The sequence below is a fragment of the Aotus nancymaae genome, unplaced genomic scaffold (genome assembly GCF_030222135.1).
Source record: "Aotus nancymaae isolate 86718 unplaced genomic scaffold, 86718_ANA_hifiasm-v0.15.2.pri h1tg000002l, whole genome shotgun sequence".
Classification (NCBI taxonomy): domain Eukaryota; kingdom Metazoa; phylum Chordata; class Mammalia; order Primates; family Aotidae; genus Aotus; species Aotus nancymaae.
Genome location: NW_026988413.1, coordinates 14,212,492 through 14,238,779, shown reverse-complemented (window position 1 = coordinate 14,238,779; position 26,288 = coordinate 14,212,492). Strand labels below are relative to the sequence as shown.

The window sequence follows — 26,288 nt, the reverse complement described above, 5'->3', positions numbered from 1 at the left end:
TTATTTTCCTGCAGCTAAATTAGACATTTGTAGTTCCCCCCTCCTCCAAAAAAGAAATGTCATTGTTTCTCTTAAATTACATTCTCTGATTTCCTTGTCAACCTGCTTCAAGAAAATCCATGTGTTCAAAATGCTTGCTCAAAGTTTGCTCCATAGCAAATGGTTGTTTAACCCAAATATCTGATAGGCAAACTGAGCTGATCCTTCTGGAGAAAGGGTGGTTGAGCTGCCGAGACAACTGGGTAGTCAAGGAGAAGACCACACATCCTGAGCTCCCCAGTCTGCTAGAGGGGAGGACAACTGATAACTGAATGTGCAGTGTTCCCAGACAATCACTGGTCTGAAACCATTGCTTCTGCCTGCCATTGCCACAAACACAGTGGGAATGCCATCCCCTTCACACTCAGCTTTAATCCTCAGAGTTTTATCTGGTCCTTTACATGCAGATGTTACTTGAAGTTCACATGGAATGTCAAGATTTTTTCACAGTGGCCAAGATCAGAAGTAGATCCTACCAAGACTACCATCCTGCATGGACTTTCTAATTTCAAAAGCAACTCTTCTCTCTCTGCAACCCACTCTATTTATTTTATTATTATTATTATTATTATTTATTATTTTTTAACCAACTTAAGCCCTTCAGGAGTTACTTCTTTGGGGTCCTGATGAGGCTGTTTGTCTTTCTATTGGGTTTGATCTCCTGATGGCCAGAGTCTCCAGGAATCATTATCAAAAACATCAGCAAGAACATTTCTTTGGTGGTTACATCAGCACCAAATTTGATCTTCACATCAACTACTGTACAGTTCTGGGGAAACCAGGATTTCTCCAGTATTTCAAAAAGAGCCTATGTAGTATGATGTGATATCCACTTCAGTTTGGTCTATAGGAAGTCCACCAAAGCAAAATTTTGGAGCAATTAGCTGCTCCTCAGATGACTGTGGGTCATTACTGGCATCATCCTTGAAAAACATCTACACTTTTGGTGGGTAAAACTTATATTCTTCCTTGTCATCAGGATTTCTTTTGAGAAAAGAATCTTCTGCAAACTCATTCAGTTGGAATCATTTCACACTTGGGAGCAGCAAAAGCTGTCTCCCCACATTTTCTGATGAAAGCAGTTTTGACACTTGTTTCCTGTAACAACTGAAAAATACAACTGGTAATTTTATTTGAGATTGCAGCTTTTCCTTCCAGATGATTCTTTCTAACTGCATCCCCTGCTGCTGTCTGGTCCTTGGACTGCAGGAGGACTTTCTCTGGCCTACATAATAATTCATGGACTTTGCTTTATCCTCATTCAGCTTTTTACCAATACTTAGTACCTCAGCTCTTGCCAATATCCTGAGTGGGCTGAAGTTGTGACCACACTGGGAAGAGGGGCAGAAATCTTGGATACAGGTTCTTTATCAGAAATGTCTTTTGCAAATATTTTCTCCTGGTGTATAGCTTGTCTTCTAATGTTCTGAACAGTGTCTTACAAAGAGAAGAAGTTCTTAACTTTGATGAATCACTATCAATTTTATCTTCATGGATTGAGATTAGATTTCATATCTAATAAGTCTTTGGTTAATCTAAGGTATCAAATTTGTGGTTTTATGATTTCTTCTGAATTTTTATTTATTTTTACACTTTATGATTCATTTTGATTTAATTTTAACATATGGTGTGAGGTATGGGTCAAGATTTTAAAAATTTTGCAAACAGAGTTTCAATTTTTTCAGGCAATTCGTTGAAAAAATTATCTTTTCTCCACTGAGTTTTCTTTGTACCTCTGTCAGAAATTAATTGATCATTTACATGTGAATCTTTATCTGGACTCTGTTTTGTTACATTGATTTATGTGTCTATCTTTTCACCAATACTTCACTGTTTTAATTAATATAGCTTTATACTTTAATCTTGATTTATACATCTTGATTAATGTATAATACTTGAAATGAAATGTATATTAATGTATAATACTTGAAATGAAATACTTAAGTCCTAGGGCTTTGTTCTCTTTAAAATTATATTGCCTCTTGTACTTCCTTTGATTTTTTCACATAAATTTTAAAATTAGCTTGTCGATTTCTACAAGAAGAAGTCTTACGGGATTTTTTACTAAGATTGCATGGAATCTATGGAATGTTAATTTATGATTAATATTAATAAATTAACACAACAATGTTAAGACTTACAAATCTTGAACAAGGAACATCTCATATTTGTTTAGATCTTTGATTTCTTTCACTTGCATTTTGAAGTTTTCAATATGTAAATTGTAACATCTGTATAAATATATTTTATTAAATTTATACCAAAGTATTTCTTTTCATTATTATTATAATAGCACTGCTTTAAATTTTTCAGTTTCTATTGGTAGTATATGGAATGTAGATAGAAACGTGATTGACTTTGTGTATTAAATTTACATTGGCCTTCTAACTACTGACCTTGCTAAATTTACTTATTAGTTCTAACATCTTTCTTGTAGATTCTTTGGAAATTTCTAAATATACAATCATTTCATCTGCAAAGAGAAACATTTTTACTTCTTCCATTCCAATCTGTATATCTTTAAAAAAATTTCTTCTCTTATTGCTCTTAGAATTTTCAGTGTGGCTAAAAAGAGTAGTAAGAATGAACTTGTCAGCCTCATTCCTGATCTTAGGGGTAAAGCATTTAGTCTTTTACCATTAACTCTGATGTTAGTAGGTCATTTTGAAGATACTCTCCCTCAGTTTGAGGAAGTTCCTTTCTATTATTAACTTGCTAAGGATTTTTGTTATGGTTGGATTTCAAATTTTGTCCAATGATTTTCTGCATCTCTTGAGATGAGCAATGTTTTTCTTCTTTTGTCTACTGATGTGGTGAATTAATTTAATTAAGTTTTGAATATTTAACTGTCTTTGCATGATGAAATAAACCTCAGTTGGTAATGATCTATTTTTTTTTTTTTTACATATTTTTGGATTGCAATTACTAGCATTCTATTGAATATTTTTATGTCTATGCTGTGAGGGATATTTGGTTTGTACTTTTCTTGTAATGTCTTTGTTTTTAGTATCAGGTAATGCTGACTTCATAAAGTGAGCTGGGTGACATTCCCTCCCCTTTTATTTTATGGAAAAATAATTGTGTATAATTATATTACATTTTTCTGAAATGTTTGGAAAAACTTGTTAGTGCAGCCATCTGGACTTGAAGATTTTTTTTTGAGAGTTTTAAATCACAAATTCAATTTCTTTAATATATAGTAGACTATTCAAGATATCTATTTCTTCTTCAATGAGTTTTGCTGCTGTGTCATGTATGACACAGGTATGATTTATTTTTATGTTTATAAATGACTAGAATCTGAAATAATTTTCCATCCTTCATTCCTAAAATTTATAATTTGTGTCTTCTCTCTTTTTATCTTGGCTAATAGGGCTAGTCACTATTAATTTATAAACTTTTTTCAAGGGAACAACTCTTTGGTCATTGATTCTCTCTTTGCTTCTCTTTCACTGTTTTTCCAATTCATTGTTTTCTTCTGGTATTTTTATTTACTGGAAGTTCTGGGTTGATTCCCAAGGATCAACATTGTAGACCATTGTTTTTTTAAAAAAACACCAGGACCTATAATAACAAATACTTTTTATATAATATCTCATTATGTGCTCAAAAAGCCCATTTACATATAATTAAAACAAACTTTCACAAAACAACACTTAGCCTTATTACATGTGATAATTTTTCTTTTCAATTCAATTATATTCTGTTCTAGCCTGGATGTATTCTCTTTTGTTAACAAAAGACTGTTCACAACCTGCTAAACTATCTTCACAGACTACTAATAGTGACCTGCAGTTTGAAAAGCTTTGCTGAAGATGATTCTGATAACAAGTCATGTATACAACACTTGTGAGATCCTCTACTATTTCTTTTTTCCTTTTATTGATACACAGTGTTTTGCACATTTATAGGGGTACGTGTGAGCATTTTTAACGTGCATCAAACGTGTAAGATCAAGTCAGGGTATTTGGGGTATCCATCATATTGAGTATTTGTCATTTCTATGTCTTGGTAACATTTCAAGTTTTTTCTTCTAACTACTTTGAAATATATAATATATTGCTGTTAACTATAGTCACCCTAGTCTGCTATCGAAAATGAAAACTTATTTCCTCTATCTAAATGTAAGTTTGTGCTTCTTCACAAACCTCTTTTCATTTCTCCCTCAGCCCACCCTCACACCCTTCCCAAACTCTGGTAACATATCTATCCTATTCTCTATCTCCAGAAGATCAAACATTTTAGCTGCCACATATAAGTAAGAACATTTCTGCTCTCTAGCATTTGTCTTTCTGTGCCTGGATTATTTCACTTAACATAACGGCATTTGTTTCCATCCACGTTGCTGCAGTTGACATGATTTCATTCTTATGAACAAACAGTATTTCATTCTGCATACATACCACATTTTCTTTTTCCGTTCATCCATTGATGAATACTTAGATTGAGTCCATGCCTTTGCTATTGTTAAATATTCCCTTTCCTATACATCCTTGTCAGCATCTTTTTTTTTTTTTTTTTTTTTTTTTTTTAGGAATAACCATTCTAACTAGGGCGAGATAATATCTCATCATGGTTTTGATTTGCATTTCTCTGATGATTAGAGATGTTGAGCATTTTTTAATATACTTGTTGGCCACTTGTGTGTTTGCCTTTGAAAATTGTCTTTTTGTACCGTTTGTCCACTTTTTAATCAATCATTTTGTTTTTTATTGTTGAGTTGTTTGTGTTCCTCATATATTCTGGATATTAATCTCTTGTTGGATGAATAGTTTGCAACTATTTCCTCCCATTCAACAGTTTGTCTCTTCACTTTGTTAATTGTTTCCTTCACTATGCAAAAACTTTTTAGTTTACTATAGTCCCGTTTGTCTATTTTTGTTCTAGTTGTCTCTGCTTTTGAGATCTTACCATAAAATCTTTGCCTAGACCAATATCCTGGAGTGTTTTCTTCTAGTGGTTTTATAGTTTCGGGTCTTACTTTTAAGACTTCAATCCATTTTGAATTTTTTTTTTTTTGAGACGGAGTTTCGCTCTTGTTACCCAGGCTGGAGTGCAATGGCACGATCTCGGCTCACCACAACCTCTGCTTCCTGGGTTCAGGCAATTCTCCTGCCTCAGCCTCCTGAGTAGCTAGGATTACAGGCACGCGCCACTATGCCCTGCTAATTTTTTGTATTTTCAGTAGAGACGGGGTTTCACCATGTTGACCAGGATGGTCTCGATCTCTTGACCTCGTGATCCGCCCGCCTAGGCCTCCCAAAGTGCTGGGATTACAGGCTTGAGCCACCGCGCCCGGCCTTGAATTTGTTTTTATCTAAGGTGGAAGATAGGGATCCAGTTTTATTCTTCTACATGTTGACTATCCAATGTTTTCAGCACTATTTATTGAAGAAGGTATCCTTTTCTCAGTGTATGTTCTGGGCGCCTTTGTTGAAAGTCAGTTGGCTGTAAATATGTAGATTTATTTTGGGGTTTTCTATTCTGTTCTGTTGGTTTCTATTTCTATATCAATCCCATGCTTTTTGATTACTGTAACCTTGTAGTATATTTTGAAATCAAGTGGTGTGATGCCTCCTGCTTTGTAGTTTTTGCTCAGGATTGTTTTGGTTATACTGGCTCTTTTCTTTTAATTCCATATGAATTTTAGAATTTTGTCTTCTATTTCTGTGAAAAATGACATAGGTATTTTGATAAGGATTTCATTGAATCTGGATATTTCTTTGGTCATTGTGACAATATTGACTCTTCTGATCCATGAACATGTGATGTCTATTTGTTTATGTTCTTTAATTCATTTAATCAGTGTTTTATAGTTTTTCTTATAGAGATATTTTACCTCCTTAGTTAAACTTATTCCTAGGCATTCTATTTTTTGTAGCTATTGTAAGTGGGATTGTCTTCTTGATTTCTCTTTTGGCTGTTTTATTATCGGTGTATAGAAATGCTACTGATTTTTGTATGTTAATATTGTTTCTTGCAACTTTATTGAATTTGCTTATCAGTTTTAGGAATTTTTGGTGGAATCTTTTTTTTTCTCTAAATACAAGATTATTTCATGTGTAAAGAGACAGTTTAACCCCTTCTTTTTCAATTTGAATGCCTTTTATTTTGTACTCTTGTCTGATTGCTCTGGCTAGGGGAAATAGTATTTTCAGCATTATGTTGAATAGGAGTAGTGAAAGTGAGCATCCTTGTCTTGTTCTAGTTCTTAGAGAAAAGGTTTTCAACTTTTTTCCATTCAGTATGATGTTGACCGTGGGTTTGTCATATATGGCCTTTATTATTTTGAAGTATTTTCCCTGTATGCCTAGTTTGTTGAGAGTTTTTATAATGAATTGGTGTTGAGTTATATCAAATGCCTTTTCTGCATCCACTGAAATGCTCATATAGTTTTTGTCCTTCATTCTGTTTATATAATGTGTCACATTTATTGATTTTCATATGTCAAACTATCCTTGTATCCTTAGGATGAAACCCACTTGTTCATGGGGTATTATCTTTTTGACATGCTGTAAAATTCATTTTGCTAGTATTTTGCAGAGAATGTGTGTGTCGATGTTCATCAGGGTATTGGTGTGTAGTTTTCTTTGTGTGTGTGTGTGTATTTGTCTGGTTTTTGTATCAGGGCAATATTGTCCTCCTAGAATAAGTTAGGGAGAAGTCTCTGTTCTTTGATTCTTTGGAATAGGTTGAGGAGGATTGATACTAATTCTTTATATGTTTGTTATAATTTGAAAGTGAATCTATCTAGTCCTGGGCTTTTCTTTGTTGGGAGACTTTTTATTGCTGATTTAATCTCACTACTCATTATTGGTTTGTTCAAGTTTTCTATCTTTTCCTGATTCAATCTTGGTAGTTTGTATGTTTCTAGGAATTTATCCATTTTATCTAGTTTTTCCAGTTTTTTAGTGTATAGTTATTCATAATAGTCTTTGATGGTCTTTTATGTTTCTTTGGTATCAGTTGTAATGTCTCCTTTTTTATTTCTGATTTTGTTATTTAGGCCTTCTCTCTTATTTTCTTGGTTAGTCTAGCTAGAGGTTTGTCAGTTTTGTTTATCTTTCTGAAGAACTAACTTTTCGTTTTATTGATCGTTTTCTTTTAGTCTGCCTTTTATTTAGGTCTCATCTGATCTTGATTGCTTCTTTTCTTCTGCTAACTTTGGGTTTGGTTTGTTCTTCCGTTTCTGTAATAATTCCTTGAGGTGCATCATTATATTGTTTATTTGAAAACTTTCTACTTATTTTGATGCAGATGTTTATTGGTAGAAACTTCTGTCTTACTACTGCTTTAGTTGTGTTCCACAGATTTTGGCATCTTGTGTTTCCATTTTTATTGGTTCCAATAAATGATTTATTTCCATTTTAACTTCTTCAGTCAGGACAATGTTGTTTTATTTTTACATATTTGTATAGCTTCCAAACTTGTTCTTGTATATTTATTTATTATACTTTAAGTTCTGGGGTACATGGGCAGATTGTGCTGGTTTGTTACATAGATACCCATGTGCCATGGTGGTGGTTTGCTGCATCCATCGCCCCAGCATCTACATTAGGTATTTCTTCTAATGCTATCCCTCCCCAATCCCCCCTGCTATGCCTCCTCTAGCCTGCCACCCCCAGGCCCTGGTGTGTGATGTTCCCTTCCCTGTGTCCATGTGTTCTCATTGTTCAACATTCACTTATGAGTGAGAACATGTGGTGCTTGGTTTTCTGCTCTTGTGTCAGTTTGCTGAGAATGATGGTTTCCAGTTTCATCCTTGTCCCTGCAAAGGACATGAACTCATACTTTTTTATGGCTGCATAGTATTCCATGGTGTACATGTGCCACATTTTCTTTATGCAGTCTATCATTGATGGGCATAATACAAATTTGTTCTTTGTATTAATTTTTGGTTTTATTTTACTGTTGTATGGGATGATACTTAATAATTAATTTCAAGTTTTAAAAATTTTTTGAGACTTTTTCTTTTGTGGCTGAAAATGTGATCTATCCTGAAAATGTTCTACATGCTGAGGAGAAAAAAAATGTGTATTTGCAGTTGTTGAAGAAAATGTTCTGTAGATGTCTGTTAGGTCCATTTGGTCTATAGTCCAGTTAAATTTAATATTTTTGGTTGATTTTACATCTAGATGATCTGTCCAATGCTTAGAGTAGGGTGTTGAAGTCCCTCACTATTGATGTATTGGAATTTATCTCTCTCTTTAGATCTAGTAATATTTGCTTTATGAATCGGAGTACTGCAGTGCTAGGTGCATATGTATTTACAATTATTATATCCTCTTGCTGAATCAATCCCTTTATCCTTATATAATGACCTTCTTTGCCTTTTCTTACTGTTTTTGACTTAAAGTCTCTTTTATATGATATAAGTAAATCAACTTCTGCTCACATTTGGTTTCTGTTTGCATGGTATATCTTTTTTAATTCTTTTTTTTTTCAGTCTATGTGTGTCTTTACAAGTAAAATGTGTTTCTTGTAGGCAACACATCATTAGATCATATATATACTTTTTAATCAATTCAGCCAATCTGTATCTTTTAAGTAGACAAGTTAATCCATTTACATTTAAGGTTAGTTTTTATATGTGAAGTGGTTTTGTTTGTTTGTTTGTTTTTCTGAGATGGAGTCTCACTCTGTTGCCCAGGCTGGAGTGCAGTGGCATGATCTTGGCTCACTGCAACCTCTGCTACCCAGGTTCAAGTGATTCTCCTGCCTCAGCCTCCCAAACAGTTGGGATTACAGCCACCACACCTGGCTAATTATATATATATATATATTTAGTAGAGACAGAGTTTCGTCATGTTGGCCAGACTGGTCTCGAACTCCTAACCTCAGGTGATCCACCTACCTGGCCCTCCCAAAAGTGTTGGGATTACAGGTGTGAACCACCATGCCAGGCCATATGTGAAGTTTCATTTGTGCCATATTGTTCATTGTTTTCTGGTTATTATGTATATTCTTCATCCCTTTCTTTTTCTTCTATTGTTTGTTATTGTGGTTTGGTAGTTTTCTATGGTGATTACACAAGAGTTATTTTTCTTTCTCATTTGTGTGTTTGTTTTACCAATGAGTTGTATACATTCATGTGTTATTGTGATGGTAAATGCCATCTTTTTCTTCCAGGTTTAGGACTGCCTTGAGCATTTCTTGGAGGACCAGTTGAGTGGTGATGACTTTCCTGTTTTTGCTTCTTTGGGAAACACTTCTTTATTTCTTTTTCATTTATGAAGAATAATTTGATGGAAATAGATCCTTGGCTGGCAGTATTTTTTTTTCCTTACCCCTTTGAATATATCATCCCATTCTTTTTTGGTAGAAAGGTTTCTACTGAGAAATTCATTGTTAGGGGATTCCTTTAATGGTGACTATATGCTTTCTATTGCTGTTTTTAGAATTCTTTCTGCATATTTTACTTTAGGCATTTTGACTGTAATATTTCATGAAAACTTTTTGCATTGTATCTGTTTGAGAATCTCAGAGCCTCTTGTATCTAGATGCCTAAATATCTTGCTAGACTTGGGGCGTTTTTATGCATTGTTATGTTGAATAAGTTTTCTAATACTTTTGTTCTCTCTCTGTCTTCTTAGACCCCAGTAATTCAAATATTTGGTAACTTTATGGTGTTTCATATGCTATGAAGAATTTGCTCATTCTTTTGTATTCTTTTTTCTTTATTTTTGTTGGGCTGTGTTATTTCAACAGACTTGTTTTCAAGTTCTGAGATTCTTCTGCTTGATATAGTCTATTTTTGTTGAAGCTTTCGAATATATTTTGTTTCATTAAATGAATTCTTCAGAATTTCTGCTTTTTTTTTTTTATTGTATCTATCTTTGGCAAATTATTCATTCATATCCTGAATTGTTTTCTGATTTCTTTGTATTTTTTTCAGAAATTTCTTGTATTCCACTGAGCTTCTTTAATATTAAAATTTTGAATTCTTTTCCTATGATTTCATTCTTTTTTTAATTGGAATCTGTTGCTCGAGAGTTATTGTGTTCTTTTGGAGGTGTATATTTCCTTGCTTTTCATGTTTCTTGTATTCTTCTTACATGGATACTGAAACATCTGAAATAATATTAGCTTTTCTTCCAACTTGTTGAGTTTGCTTTTATAGAGGAAGGCTTTCTTGAAGATATATCTATGATGTTTGTTGGGTAGAAGATTTCGGCTTTGATTCTAGGTGCATGCAGTAGTGTAGCTTTAACAGCATCAGTGGTATCTTGGTGGCTTAGGGTACAGTTGGAAGCTGTAGTGAAGTTCTGTTAGGAACTGGGAAGCCAGGTAAGCCAGTTTTTCAGCCCCATTGGTACCAGTATTGGGCTGAACATCCCTTTTCTTGGCTACCAGGAAGACAGTGTAAACTGGTGCTAGTATTAGTGGGTCCAGGCAGGCTAACCTTTGGGCCTTTTGGTAGCTTACTAAGATGCTGGTAGTGGCAACTTTGAGCAAGTTGGGTGGCAGTTTCTTAGACCTCTGGGCAACCAGCATGGCATAGGTAATGGTAGAGTCAGTGGTAGAACAATTCTCTGGATCTTAAGAAGTATGTGCAGGTGTTGGTGGTGGCTGCAATAAGCTGTGTGGGCCAGTCTTTTGGCCTGCAGGTGGTACATGCAGATAAGAACCAATTATAGTATTCTTATTTTGGTGAGTAGGCCCAATCTCAGGCCCCTGGGAGGAGTGTTTAGGTTCTGATGGTGGTGAACTGAGTTAGGAAGTACCCTGGCCCCTAGACTATGTGTTCTTATATGGAGAAGGGGTGAATCTGGGTCAGGTGGCCTTGTCCTCAGACTTCCAATGGTGTGTGGAGGAGCCACTCATGGTATGCAGGGATGGGGTTATCCCCAGGCCACTGGTAGAATGCTTGCATGGGGAAGCAGTAACTGTGCTGCTACCCTGCCACTGGGGAGGGTAGTGCTGCCTTCAGTGGCAACAGCATAGGCCATTGGATGGGGAATATATGCACCACTTGCATCTCAGCCCCAGCAGCACTGCACCTTAGCTCCAGGTGTGATAGCCTAGGGTCACTCGTGCCTAGACCTTGGGGACACAGCCTGCACTTCTTTTGAGCCTCAGCCCCAGCACTGCTGGACTCCAAGACAGCATACAGTCTGTTGGGCCACTAATATTTCTTGATCCATGCCATTGATAAAAATGAACAACAAGATGGATAGGACACACAGTCTAGACTTACAGCATATCCCAAGCAATCTCTCAACAGGTTGAAACAAAGTCATTAATTTCTTCATTAATTCAACAGATATTGAGCCTTTACTTATGTGCCAGGTATGAATTTAAGCACTGGGGATATAGCAGTGGACAGCACAGATAAAGTATTTGATCTATGAAATTTCTGTTTTAGCGGGTAAAAACAGTCAATAAACAAAATATACAAATAAATATGTCAAGTGACGGTAAGTACCATGAAGAGAAAGAAAAAGTAGGATAAAGAAAGATGTGGGAATACCATACTATTTTACTTGGGATAGTTAGTTAGTGACTTTTTCTATGAAAAGGTAATATTTGACGTAGAGCTGAAGGCATGAGAAATATATGAGAAAACTGCATTCCAAACAGAGGATAGAGAAAGTGCAAAGGCATTGAGGAAGGGTCATGCTTGAAATTGGAAAGGATTGCAGCAGTTGAGGGGAGCGGTGGAGATGAGTTCAGAGCAGTAGCAGTATTCAGGCCACAGATTACTTTTCATTGGCCCAACTGCTTCTAATTTTCTCAGAACGTAAAACATATTTTCACATATTGTGGCAGCAAAGACACATGAAAAGTTCTATGTCTTTTCTTAAAGCAATATCACACATACTGACAGGATTGCTCATCTTATGTTTGTCATACTGATTGTGCTGAGGATTCTCATCAGCTCTCTTTCCCAGTTTGTGAGATAAGCACAAACTAAATGTTAAGAGCTCCTTTACATAGCTAATTATCAATTTAGCTGTGAATTTTTATCTTTCTATGTGTGAAAGACTCTTTCAGGAGTGTTAATTGGGTATTATTTGCAATCTAAATTTCCAGAGTTGTAATTTTAGATAGATTAGACTAGATACATTGTGTTTGAGTATTCACAATCCTTGGATGTTACAACTTCTTCCAAGTGGTTTCTAAACTCAAGCATAAAGGTATTTATTTGTATCCCCCAATTTTTCTTCCTGATGGGTACAGGGCTAACTAAGTATCCTGTAACTTCCTAAATAAACATAAAATAAGATTATAATAATCTTGTTTGTATTCATGTGTAAATATAAAATATTTACATCATAATTACTTCTAAAATATTTTATTATATTTAATGTAATATAAATTTCTCATTATGAAATTAATCCTTTCTTTTTTTAAAATTATATTTTAAGTTCTGGGATACATGTGCAGAATGTGCAGGTTTGTTATACAGGTATACATGTGCAATGGTGGTTTGCTGTACCCATCAACCCATCATCTAGGTTTTAGCTTGCCCCCCACCCCCTCACAGGCCCTGTTATGTGATGTTCCCCTCCCTGTTCCATGTGTTCTCATTGTTCAACTCCCAATGAGAACATGTGGTGTTTGGTTTTCTGTTCTTGTGTTAGTTTGCTGAGAATGATGGTTTCCAGCTTCATCTTTATCCCTGCAAAAGACATGAACTCTTCCTCTTTTATGGCTGCATAATATTCTATGGTGTATATGTGACACATTTTCTTTATCCAGTCTATCACTTGATGGGCACTTGGGTTGGTTTCAAGTCTTTGCTATTGTGAATAGTGCCGCAATAAATATATGCATGCATATGTCTTTAGAGTAGGACGATTATATGTTCAAACATGAACATATAATCCTTTGGGTATGTACCCAGTAATGGGATTGCTAGGTCAAATGATATTTCTGGTTCTAGATCTTGAGGAATTGCCACACTGTCTTCCACAATGAAAGCAACCTATTCTTATGGCTGATAAATTAAACACATTCTAATGGTTCAACAAGAGAATCTGGGACACTTCCCAAAAGGTTCAAGGAAGACATTGCCCACTTTTGGGACAGGATGGTCAATGGTTAGAAACAGTCTGCTCTGCCAGGGCTTTAGCACCTAGAGACCGGCAGACTCATGGGCACTGGGTTATGCCAGATAGATGGCAGGGTTGTGTTAGTTCATTTCAAACCATGCATTCTAATTACAAACTCTTAACATCTCAAGGGTGTAATTTAAAAAGTTTTACAGCAGGCTTTGAACCAGTTCCTGGGGCCTCATTAATGTCAGCTCTCCTCACCATGGGCCTATGTGGAGGGAGTTTAGGGAAAAGAGAGAGGACCAAGGGGAAAAGAGGGGTAAGAGAAGTGTATATGATTGAAAAACCCAAAGGAAAGTGGGAGTAGAGGTTTAATTAAAACCCAGCTGGGCAATTTGTATCAGTGAGTTTAACCCTGAGAAGGAAAACAGGCTTAGGAAATGCCATGAGACTGTGGGTATACTTGCCCCCCGCCACCACCCAGAGGTAACATTTGCAATAGATATTGCAGTATGGCCCTGGCAGGTACTCAGCACCTTTCTGTGTGCAAACATGAACATACTGAAATGTGAAATTTTACTAATTAAGGAAACCCCCATTTCTTCCACTGACTGAGTAGAAAAAATAAATAAAATATAACCACATTTTTTCTTCCCAAAGATAGAATTATTTTTTAACTTTCACAGCAGAATTCTGAATTCTAGTACTCAATCTGAAGTATATTTATTCTCAAAGCAAAGAATTTCTGAACCGAAAGGTACTTAGAGTTTTTTTGACTCTTCATTTTTCAAATAAAAAAATAATTCTAAGATAGTATCCCAACATAGTAAAGAAAGAAGAGGATGCGTTATCTTTCTTGAGCTCTATTTAAGGTCTCTCTCCACTATTCTGCACTGTTTCCTAGTTATTTCTGAGATTATTGTTTCAACAAACACTGAGCCTTCTAGTGCATGGGGGAAAAAGTACACACAAAGATGAAACAGGAGTAAATTCTGTCTTCTGGAGTCGTATATTCTGGATGTATATGTTCTTATATTCATTCTTTCTCTCTTTTCCTCTGCCTGCTTCTAAAAAGAACTTGAGGTGGTCAAGATTTAGACCTTTATTTATTTATGATGTTGAAAAGATTTCATTCAACAATACTTTTTGAATCAATAATAGTTTTATTCACTATTAGTCAGACATATTTTTCTTCATTTTAAGTCTTCTCCTTGACTTTCTGTAAGTACGTTAGAAATTTCCAAGTAAGTGTCATTTGCTTTGCCTATTGAAGTCAAATTATTTTATGTGTTTGAATTACAACTTGAAGGGGGCTATGCTTTTAATAATTCATTTTTTGTGTGCAAATGCAAAAATTATTGAAATTATTCCATGCTTGTTGTCTATGATTGCTTATTCTGAGTTCCATTCACCTCTTCTTATGAAATCATTGTTATCTAGAGAATGAAAAAAGACAGGTCATATTAGTAAATCAATATTTGTATTCAAGAAAAAGATCTAAAATATATTTTTAAAAGAACTATTCTCACATAAAAATAAGTCATTTCTGATAATTTATTTTCTAAAAGAGTCTGGCTTTTACGTTGAGGCAAGTCTGACTTCCTGCCAAGCTTTCACGGCAAGATATTTCACAGGGGAGGTCCTCAGTGTTTGCCCTTGTCACTTTATAGAATTAGTTTGGTCCATTGTCATTCAGTTAAAATGCCTTATATCTCTGGTTAGTGTGAAGTCCATAACTAAGCCCGAATATTTGTTCTTTAAACTGTATAAAGTGGCTCTTCCATTCACTCTCAGGATGTGCCATTCATCATACCTTCAATGGCTGGGGAAAACATACTGTCTCTTTATGGTGTTTTTAATGCTCTGAAAAATCATTTGTTAAAGGAAAGGTTTTGAAAGAAGTATTGTCCTTTTAGCTTAAAGTTTATAGTTTTTCAGTACTTACTATAAAAGAAACACATTCACAACCACTTTTTTTCAAAAGGCAAAGGAATGGAATGTTTAGTCTGAAAGCTTAGAAGGAAGATGAGCCACAACATGAAGACCAAAGCAAAATGGCAAAGCTGGAGCAGTAAGAAAGGAGAGAAAAATCCAAGATGAATTGTAGCAAAGTGGTGTGTTTATCATTATTGTAGAATATATACATTTCTTTTTTTAACCAAAATATTAACTCCTTTGAAATGTTCCAAAAATATGAGAATCTAAAACTGATTCTCACTCTTGAATTCAACAATTAATATTTCATGAGTTTCTACCCCCTCTCGGTGAATTTTTTTATACTAACATTAGTTAGATATGGTACTTTTTCACAGCATGCAGGGGTCACAACACAGACACCTTTATCTTCACAATAAATGGATATTTAACTTTGAAAAAAAATTAGACCATTGTGAGCTAAGTAGAACGCAATACAAAGGGTAAAATGGAGGTACTATTTGGGCTTCCAGAAATTTCAAGAACTGAGTGGAATTCTTGGTGGAAAAGTCTGTTGGGTTGTCCTGAGGATACCGCAGGTGTGTTATATATCTGGTGTATCACTCAGGGATCTTGATTGGCAATCAACAAAAAAGGAGGCCTTGGTTAACTTTGCAAGGTAGGAGTTTATTAGATGTGATCTGAATTGCTCTCATAGTTGGTAGAGTATGTGGAGAACCAAGCCTGAATACACTAGGAACTAGGATCCAGATGTTCAGAAATACAGTCAAAATTATGCCACCAGTATTGGTTATGATGTTAGTGCTGTGGCCACTGGCCAACAGATGCCACCAGCAGAGCTGATTCCATACATTCACACCTTGCTAGTGTCATCTGTGGAAGAGTCATTGGCCTCAGGGACTTGAACTGACTACACTCTAGCTACAGGGGTGAGGGGAAGGAATATATGTCTTTGGTATTTTGAGCTAGTGCACTGTGAGGAAGGGCCTATCTTCCACTAAGACTCCGACTGTTTTAGAGGTCCCCTAACAGAATTAGAATCCAAATGCCAAGCAGCCAAAACAGAAAAAGAAAATGAAAAATGCCCCCTTCTCTGGCTAAAATTAAACTGAATCAAGTGAATTGAGAGCAGAGAGGCAGTCTGTATTATTCTAGTCAAATCTGCACTTTGTTGTCCACAGAAGGTTTTGAACTATGTGTTATTAATAAAAGCCTTTTGTTAATATTGATGCATCCCAGATGCCAAAGACATATTTGGAAGTAAGGTGCCATTACTGAGGGAAAACCCCAGATGTTTTGCTAGTTAAAACTCACCTCAGGCTGGGTGTGGTGGTTTGTGCTTGTAATCCCAGCACTTTGGGAGGCCAAGGTAGGTTCACAACTTGCTTGAGCTCAGGAGTTTGAGACCAGCCTGAGCAACATGGTGAAACACCATCTTTACCAAACATACAAAAATTGGCCAGGCATGGTGGCATGCACCTGTGGTCCCAGCTACTCAGGAGGCCTCAGCCTGGGAGGTTGAGGCTGCAGTGATCTGTGGTCACACCACTGCACTCCAGCCTTGGTGACAGAGCGAGAGCCTGTCTCAAAACAAAACAAACAAACCAAAACACCAAAATACTCTGAGCTAATCAAATGTATTTAAAAGAAAAATATGTAGTTTTTACATATAAGTCTTAAAAATCAAGCATAGAACAAATTTCAAATCCAAATGAGCTGATAGAAAATTAGTTTGCCAGGCTGACTTATGGATCATGTTTTATCAAACTGGTTTTCCTTCCAAACTACTTTATAATTTCATATAATATTAAATTTAATTTACTTCCCCCTCTTTCCAACACATAAGTCATAATCTCTATCTCCATACTAGATATTTACATTTATGTAAAAATACCCTCCAGTATCTCATCACCTTAAAAAATAAGCTCTTCTCTGGGTCCTTTATCCCTCTGGTTGTCCCTTGATTTCTCTGCTTCCTTACCAAGAACAATGTATCAAAAGCATTTTGAAAGAGATTTCTCAAATTCCTTATTTCCCCGATCTGCTCAAACCACTCTAGCTGGCTTTCTAACTCATCTGCTATGTACCTCATCAAGGTTACCAATAGATCACGTACGGATAGATCTCAAGGTTATTTTTCCTCTTTATTTATATGATTTCCCTACAGGCATTCAACGACATATGACTGTTGACATCTTGCTCTTCTTCCCCTAAAAAAAAAAATTTCTCTCCCACAGTTTTGTGATCCTATAATAAACTTGGGCTTTCCTCTTATCTTACAGGGCTAGTTTTCCAAATCTCTTTCTCTCTTTGCCTCAAAATGTTGGTTTGCATTATTCTCAATGTCCTGAGCAATTCTATTTGGCCTAAAGCTCTGAATACTATCTATTTTCTGATGACTTCTAAATTTATTTTTACAGACCTGACCTCTGCTCTAAAGTCTAGACTCATATATTAAACTGCCTATCTAATATCTTCTCTTAATTCTGTACCCCAAGCCTCTGAAGTCTAGACTAATATATCAAACTGTCTAGCTGAAATTTTCTCTTAATCCCATACCCTCATTTTCCATTATCTCAGTTACAGTTCTGAAAAACACAGACAGCTCAAGCCTAAAGCCTAGGTACCATCATTTATGTTTCTTTACCTGTCCCTGTCACATCCAACTCATTAACTAAGTCTATTAGATCCACCCTCAAATTATAAAGGATCATATTTTCTGAATATTATGACTTTTATTTCTTTCCATCCAGTTTATTTTTTCTTGTCTTAATGCACTGATAAGAACCTCTATGACTATGTGGAGGGTAACACTGAGAGTGAACATTCCTCTCTTGTTTATGAATTTAACGTGAATGTATCTGACTTTTTAGAACTGAGTATAATGCCTGACGAAGGTTTCTAGTAGATATACTACTTATAGGAAGTTTCTTTCTACTTTACTGTGCTGCTAATGTTTAACCATCATCGGGACTTGGATTTTTTCAATTTATTTTTTGGCATGAGCATAAAGGTTTTTTTCTTGTAATCTGTGAATTCAGAGAACAAATAGACGTACTAGGAATACATTATCCTTGCATTCCTGAGACTTATCTGTCCCCCGTCTGCTCCCTCTGGACTTGCAAGACCTCTTGTGGACATTCTTATTTTTGCAGCACTTTGCTCTGGGCGGGTTCTTGGTTTTCTTTTACCATGTGATACCATCTCTCTGGATCTTTTAGGAGGAGCCTGCCTTCTGTTTTTTTAATGTTATGTTAGAGTTTTAGAAAAGATCTGTCTTTCTAGTAACGTAGGGTGAAGTTGAAGAGGCTGGAGACCGTGCTTGGGGTGCCATCTTGAGGAGAGTCAGGAAAAGACTCGAGTTATATAAAGAGGCTTGGGGATCTTCCAGTTTAGAGGAATGCCCTTGATCCAGAATGTAGTGACACAAAGCAGGACAAGCGGGATGATAATTCAGAGAAGACTGTCTCCAAAAATAATACTGTCTGACGTTCAAGTGAGGGAGAGAAGAAACAGGCATGGTAAGAAGTGAAGATAAGGACCACACAATGTCAAGAGCCAAGAAATTTAATTAAAAGCTAATTATTTCCCTTGAAAGTTTTCATCATTATCTTCCGCAAAAATATTGCTGAAAATATTCTCATAAATACTGATTCTTGTGCATATAAAAGGGGAAAAGGAGACCATTGCAAAATTTCCTCTTATACAATCTGATGACCAGTATGACCTAAAGTTTTATAGCCGGTTACAAGATAGAAAAAAATTGGGGAGATATTAAAGTCATAATGCAACTTTCTTCTAGAATAATAAAAGGATTTCTTTGATTTCAGTAAATATCACAGGCCTCTGTAGGATATTAAACAGGGACAGGAGCTGGAAATCCTTGATCAGTCTTGTGAAATTTTATTCAGTCGCTGAATACCTATGGAAAGCTTTTGATGTGTCAGGTACTGTGGTAGGTATCGGGGATACATGTCTGAGAACTATAGACATCAGCTCTCGTGAGACATATTGCCTGGTGGGGTAAGAGAATACCAAATTAACATTAACCATAAATGGGATGAGAAGTATTAAATGAAGCATGGGTGGTCTGACTGCAGGTAAGCAGTGTGCATAGTTTTCTTGAAGAAATTATCTTTAAATTGAGGAGACAAAGAACCATTCATTAGTCAGTCTTTCTAACCAAGCCCCTGTCTTCTGAAAGTTGGAAATAAAACCTGGATTTTTTTGGGTTTAACCTATGTTTCCAAAGGCACCTTTAAAAGGAGGAGAATGTGCAGTCTTGGAATCATTGAGTTCCAGGGCTGGGGGCCTCAGTTGCCATTGGCCATCTTTGCCATCAGCAGTAAACTGGCAACCAGCTTGTATCATCACTGTTCTGACTCCTATTGAGCTGTGGCCACCCATCATGAGTAGATGACACAGACATAAAACCAGGAGGGTCTGTTCCAGGGCAAATCTGTGAGAAAAGACAGATGTCACACTGCTCTAACAGCAAGCTTGAGAGGACTTGAGGAAGGGAAAATATTTTAGTTGGAATTTCCTGATGACAGGTGATAGAAACTCAACTGAAACAGGTAGAAGCAAAAAAACAAACAAACAAAACACAATTTGTTGGTTACGGAAATAAAAAAGTCTAGGTGTTGACCTGGAGCTTTAATCAGCTTTAGTACTATATCTAGATTCTTCTTTTTTTTAAATATACATATTATTGCATTTTAGGTTTGGGGGTACATGTGAAGAACATGCAAGATTGTTGCATAGGTACATACATGGCAGTGTGGTTTGCTGCCTTCCTCCCCATCACCTATATCTGACATTTCTCACCATGTTATCCCTCTCCAACTCCCCAACCCCCTGCTGTCCCTCCCCTAGTTCCCCCTTACAGACTCCAGTGTGTGATGCCCCCCTCCCTGTGTCCATGTGTTCTCATTGTTCATCACCCTCCTATGAGTGAGAACATGCGGTGTTTGATTTTGTGTTCTTGTGTCAGTTTGCTGAGAATGATGGTTTCCAGGTTCATCCATGTCCCTACAAAAGACACGAACTCATCGTTTTTGATGGCTGCATAGTATTCCATGGTGTATATGTGCCACATTTTTCCTGTCCAGTCTATCATCGATGGGCATTTGGGTTGGTTCCAAGTCTTTGCTATTGTAAACAGTGCTGCAATGAACATTCCTGTGCATGTGTCCTTATAATAGAGCAATTTATAATCCTTTGGATATATACCCAGTAATGGGATTGCTGGGTCAAATGGAATTTCTGTTTCTAGACCCTTGAGGAATCGCCACACTGTCTTCCACAATGGTTGAACTAATTTAACTCCCACCAACAGTGTAAAAGTGTTCCTATTTCTCCACATCCTCTCCAGCATCTGTTGTCTCCAGATTTTTTAATGATTGCCATTCTAACTGGCATGAGATGGTATCACAATGTAGTTTTGATTTGCATTTCTCTAATGACCAGTGATGATAGCATTTTTTCATATGTTTGTTGGCCTCATGTATGTCTTCTTTTGTAAAGTGTTTGTTCATATCCTTCGCCCACTTTTGAATGGGGTTGTTATCTAGATTCTTTAACAATATCCCTAGGGGTATCACTCTTTGCCTTTGATTTGTCATTTATTTATGTGTGTATGGTGGGGGTGGGAGTTGGGGGGTGATGGTACTTATTGTCCATCAAGCTTTCTTTGTGTGAAGATAATATTGAAAGGAAATTCCATGCTTAAATGGTTCGTAGAAACAATGATCTCAGAAAGAAAGAAATTCTTTGTTGATGCCTTTATCACTTATCTGGACACTGACTGGTCACACTTAGGTCATTTGAACATCCATAGTCAAGTCATGGGATCCAGGGCGTGGAGTGCTAAGACTGGCTACTCTGATGATGAGAATGCTGGGGTCCCTTGGTTTTCAGCTCCATTTCAATCAGAGAAAAAGTAAAGGCAGCTCTTAGAATAAAGATTCATAGAACAGATGAAAAAGCAAAAAAAGCCACTAAAGAAAAGTACATTTATGTATCTTTTTTTTTCACTTTAAGCATATCTTGGGCTCTTGCAATTACAGAAAGAATAGCTATGACTCTATGTTCTCTCAGTTAAGGACACTGTATCTGGAATTCAATGATCTGTTTCACATTCTTACTCTATCACTTATTAGTTTTTCAGTTTGAAATTTAGTTTTCTTCACATGTTGCCGAGAATTAATTATGACCATTTGGCTTAGTAATACCCATTCATCACAGATTTGCAATGGTATTGATCCTTCAGCACAGAAGATCCTAGCACATGTTCTTGACCAAAAAGCAGCCATTTGAGTGGCTCAAGCCAATATTTATTGCATTTTCTTGCCTTGGTCTATCTTTCTGACATCAACACCAAATTTTCTAGAACAGCAGACTTCTCACTCTCAGCAAGTTGTTTGTTTCTCAAAGAAACAACACGGGGTGTTCAGTTGGCTGTGTGGCTGCTCCCATCTGTAGAGGTGAGGTAGGTGTATGTAGTCTTCTATGCTGAGAGAGTTATTCAAAAGAGTGCTTGGAAGGTAAATATATAAATCAATACACTCCCCCAACTCAATACCTTTATGAAATATATCTTTAGGAAGTCTGCCTATTACATTAAAGCTTTAATTTCCAGGAAGACACTCCAACTTGAAGCAGAGTGATATAGTTTGAATATATGTCCCCACCAAATCTCACATTGAATTATAATTCCCAGTATTGGAAGCAGGGCCTGATGGGAGGTGTTTGGATCATGGGGATGGATTGCTCATGGCTTGGTGCTGTCCTCACCATAGTGAGTGAGTCCTCAGGAGATCTGGTCATTTATAAAGATGTATAGCAGTTCCCCCACTACACATATTTATAAATGATTGAATGTCTCACATGGCAGAGCAAGAGCAAGAACTCTATCTTTCTTGCTCTTGCTCTGCCATATGAGACATTCATCTGCTCCCACTTTGACTTCTGCCATAAATAAAACCTTCCTGAGTCCTCATCAGAGGCTGAAGAGATGCTCCCTGTACGGTCTGCAGAACCATAAGCCACTTAAATTTCTTTTCATTGTAAATTACCCAGTATCAGGTATTTCTTTCTTTCTTTTTGTTTTTGGGGGGAGTGGGACAAGGGGCAAAGATGAACAGGAGTTTTCCTATAATAGAAAGAAAGCAAAACCATTTCAGGAAGAAAGGGTAGCATTTGTAAATGCACAGAAACGTGAACCATGGTGAAATGTTCTGAAAACTATCATCAGTCTGGATTTGCTGGAGAAGGGGTACAAAAGTGGGAACCTGGAACTTCAGGCAGGAGGAGAAGGCAGAGCCAGCTGATGAGGAGTTTGGCATTCTACCGAAAGGCAACAGGAATTTACTGAAAGGTTTTAAGCTGAAATTTACAGTTAATTTGGCAGCATTCTGGGAGACAGGTCAGTTGGGATTATGGCTAGAGGTAGGGAAACTAGTGAGGAGGCTACTGGAACAGTCCAGGTGAGAGGTGCTGAGGACTTAACTTTGACCATAGGGATATGATTGAAGTATGAGGAGTCAGGGAGGTGTTCGCCTGGCGTGTACTCAAGTCTCAGACCCCGGAGCAGTGGAAATCTATACAGAAGGCAGTGAGGAGAATCTGTTTCCAGGGACTTTGAAATGAGATTGGATGTCAGACGTCTGGCTGACACTATGACTGTCTCATACAGATCTTCAGACAGATTATGTATTAATAAGGAAAATGGTGTAGTCTGAAAGTAATCTCAGGCTCTTTGGAATTATGAAGAGAGAGCAAAAGTCAAGAGACATGTGCTTTTGTGCCAAAGATATGGATTTTTAGATGCTTTTTAAAAATGAGGTGATGTCATCATCTGCCGAGCTATAATAATAGCTCAAGAGAAACAAGTGTTTGGCGAAGCTGACGTTCTACCACGTGATTGTCTTACCAGACCTGTGTTGTTAGGGTTTTCCTTTCACTGTGATTCACTCATTTTCATTTATTTCCACAGAGTTCTGAGGTGGAAGAGAGGAGAGGGACATGTTTCATCATCTACTCATTATCCATTTTAGATGTGTAAAACCTGAGCCACAGAGACATGCTACCATGCAGCTCAGTTTCCCACGTCCAGGGGAGGTGGTTCACCCCCACGGCTGGTGGAGGTGGGAAGGAGTCGTAGGGCTCTTGGGATCACCAGGAACACAAAAACTGTGGGGTTTAAGTGATCATACTGTACAACTGTAGGGTCTGGCAGTCCCCATCATCTCCTACTTCTGCTCAGTACCTGAAGATATGTTTCTAGAACTGTCCACGTAGTCCAGTTCTTCAGGGGGGCTTCTTTGTCCAGGTGTATTTTCATCCTCTGCTTCTGACGTTCAGGTCTCAGAGTGGGGTGGGCCAGAGGCCTTGGGATTCCCAGAACTGTCTCATGCACATAGACTGACCAGAAGTTGTAGACGGCCTCCGTGGATAGAACTGCCATCTGACTTGCTGATGTTTGTGGCGCACGTCTTGGGCGACAGCTCACATACCAGCAGATCTTATGTTTTTCTCGACAAGGAATCTTGGCCCTGCTGGCAGCTGGCACATGAGGGGGTATCCAGAATGTAGGAGACCTGGAGAAAGCAGTAGGGAAGAAGAGATGAGGTGATAAATGATGTACTTTGTAGATTACATCTGCCCCACCATCCCAAGAGACCTAGGATACTTTGAGTAATCCAAGATTAATCAAAAGAGCACCTGACTTTACCCCTCAGCAAATTCTCCTTTCTAGTTTCTTAGACATTGTTTCAGTGCCTCATCTGCACTTGACCTTGAAGAATACATGTACATAGAATGTGAGTGACTGAGAGTGTCATCATTCATTTTATCCCCATTTTTAGGTGAGTGGTGTGCCAGGATGTCCTGTGTCTGGATTTGGGACTCAAAGGGGAGACAGTAATATTCTCACCTCTCCAATTTAGTCTTCATTCATTTTATGGAATCTTTTTGAGAGCCTGAGAATGGTAAATGGGCTTACTCATTTTTTTTCCTAGATATCTACATTTTCTCAAGAACAAACAAAATCTTTCTCTACTCAAAGCTATTGAGAATTTCCCTACCCCCTCATCTGGCTACTTTCTATTGCCAACTCTGACCCCATTAAATTCTTCCATGAGGCCACATAGGAAGATTCTGGACTTACTTTTTCCCCCATTCTTACTATCTTGTGACTCATCTTTTCTAGAAAATTTAAATGATAAGTCACCTGTTTGCCCGTGAACATGATTTACAAGATCCTAAGTGTTGTTATGCACCATTTCGCCCACTGATCCCAGCAACATTATGCATTGTAATTCAATTATGTTTGTTCAGTTGGAAAATACATTTTCAGAGTATTCCCCAAAGGGATCCACCAATTGAGATATGCACATCAGGGACAAGGCTTTCTGGATGGCGGAAAGGGAATGATTCGGCTACCAGCCTGGTCACAGCCTGCATTATCTTGTCCCAAAGGCAGAGCACAGGCTCCGGGTCCTCCACTGCCTGGAGGTTTGCTGTTGGCGTGGTCAGGACGATGGTGTCCATGGCCACCTCTCCCCAGGGAGCTGGATTCTCCTTGCTACGCCTCTTCCCCTTCTCCAGTGATGTCTGACCTGGGAATAAAGGTTAAATAAAGGTGATACCTGCTCTGTATGCCTGAAGGGGTTTTTGAGCGATTCCAAAAAATTATTGAAAGCAGAAGTAAAAGTGCTATGAAAAATGTCAAAAGTTAACTTGAATGCGGGGGTCAAGGAAAGAATGCTTTACCTTCAATTTAGCCTGCCCTACACCATGTTTTCTGGATTTAAATGGTAGCACTTTGACCACATTGAGAGATAACATGGTGATTAATAAAATCTTCTTTTTTTTTTTTCCTGTGAAATGAAATGCAAATCCCTGTTCATTTTCCGTCTTTCTGTCAGGGATCTAAGGATCCTGTGTCCATATTGCCCAGCCCACTATCAGCCCTCAAGGCTCCCTTTCCTTCTTTCCATCACTCAGCCCCTACCCTCACACAACCAACCCACTCCCACATCCAAACTTGCCTTACGTCTGAGTCCAGCCTGAACCTGAATCCCCCACTCATCCAGCTTGAAATATGGAGCCAACACAGCCCTACGGATGATGATGGATGTGGGGCCCAGTGTATAACCGAGAGGCACAACAATGTAGAGGAGGCCCCCTGACCCACTCCCCCAGTACATCTTGAACAGAACAAAGAAGAACAAATAGACTTCTTTGTTCTGTCCAAGATATACTGGCATGTCAGTCACCATGGTAGGGGCGGAAGCAAGTTCCCAATGGGCTTAGGTTATCCACAGAGCAACCAATCAGCACCTGCCACAGTGAGCAACCAACAAGAGTGGGTGAAGGGAGTTGTGCTGGGGATGATTAAATCTGTGTATGTGTATGTGTGTGTGTGTGTGTGTACATGTACATGCACGTGTGTGTTCAAGGCCAGACAGTATAGGGTTGGCCTTGTCCCAGGCAGAGCTAGGAGAAGGAGCATCTGAGAGTGATGGGTCTCATTTGAAGGAGTGGAGGATTGCTCCCATATATTCACTTTCTCCAGGTCACCCCTCTCTGTTCATCATTATTCCTGGTTTTCTACAGAGATTTGGGTTTTTTTTTCCTTTGATTTAATTCAAACGAGCCCCAAGGTAAATATTGACTCAAAGACACTGACTATGCCCCTGTTATTTCCTACAGGTCTCAGATAGGAGCAGTCAGAGTCTCCATCCCAAATTTGTGTCTGTGGAAGTGATTCCTGTATCTAGGTTGCAGCTGAAGCTTGAACAACAGTGAGATAACATTTCAGATGCTACAGGAAAGAGCAATAGTTAGAAAGACTTTGATACTGGATCAAAGAGGATGAGGGGATAAAAGAAACATGTTTTTTGAGCACTTGTTATGTGCCAAGTTCTGCTAGGGGCTTCGTATTCTGCAGCCCATTTACTGCTTACAACAACCAAAGGCTTTTCTGTGACTACTTTCCTCGCCTGTCAAATGAAAGTGATACCTGCTCTGTATGCTTGGAGAGACTTTTGAGAGACTCCAAAAAATTATTGAAAGCAGAAGTAAAAGTGCTATGAAAAATGTTAAAAGCTAACTCAAATGGGGGGTGGGGGAAGAATGCTTTACCTTCAATTTAGCAGTGACAACATCGTCAAGTAAGGTAACTTCTGCAGTTTGTCCTTCAGGAAAGTAGGGTCCAGTACTCACCCAGGAATATCTGTCACCTGATAAGAGCCGTGGGAAAGGTTGAGATCTTCCCATCTCCATGGCTCCACCTTGGTGCAGAATTCCCAT

General features: G+C 37.6%; 1 pseudogene; it reads right to left on the bottom strand.

The window, feature by feature from the left end:
- On the bottom strand, positions 1 to 26,288 carry LOC105713663 (bifunctional phosphoribosylaminoimidazole carboxylase/phosphoribosylaminoimidazole succinocarboxamide synthetase-like; annotated as a pseudogene).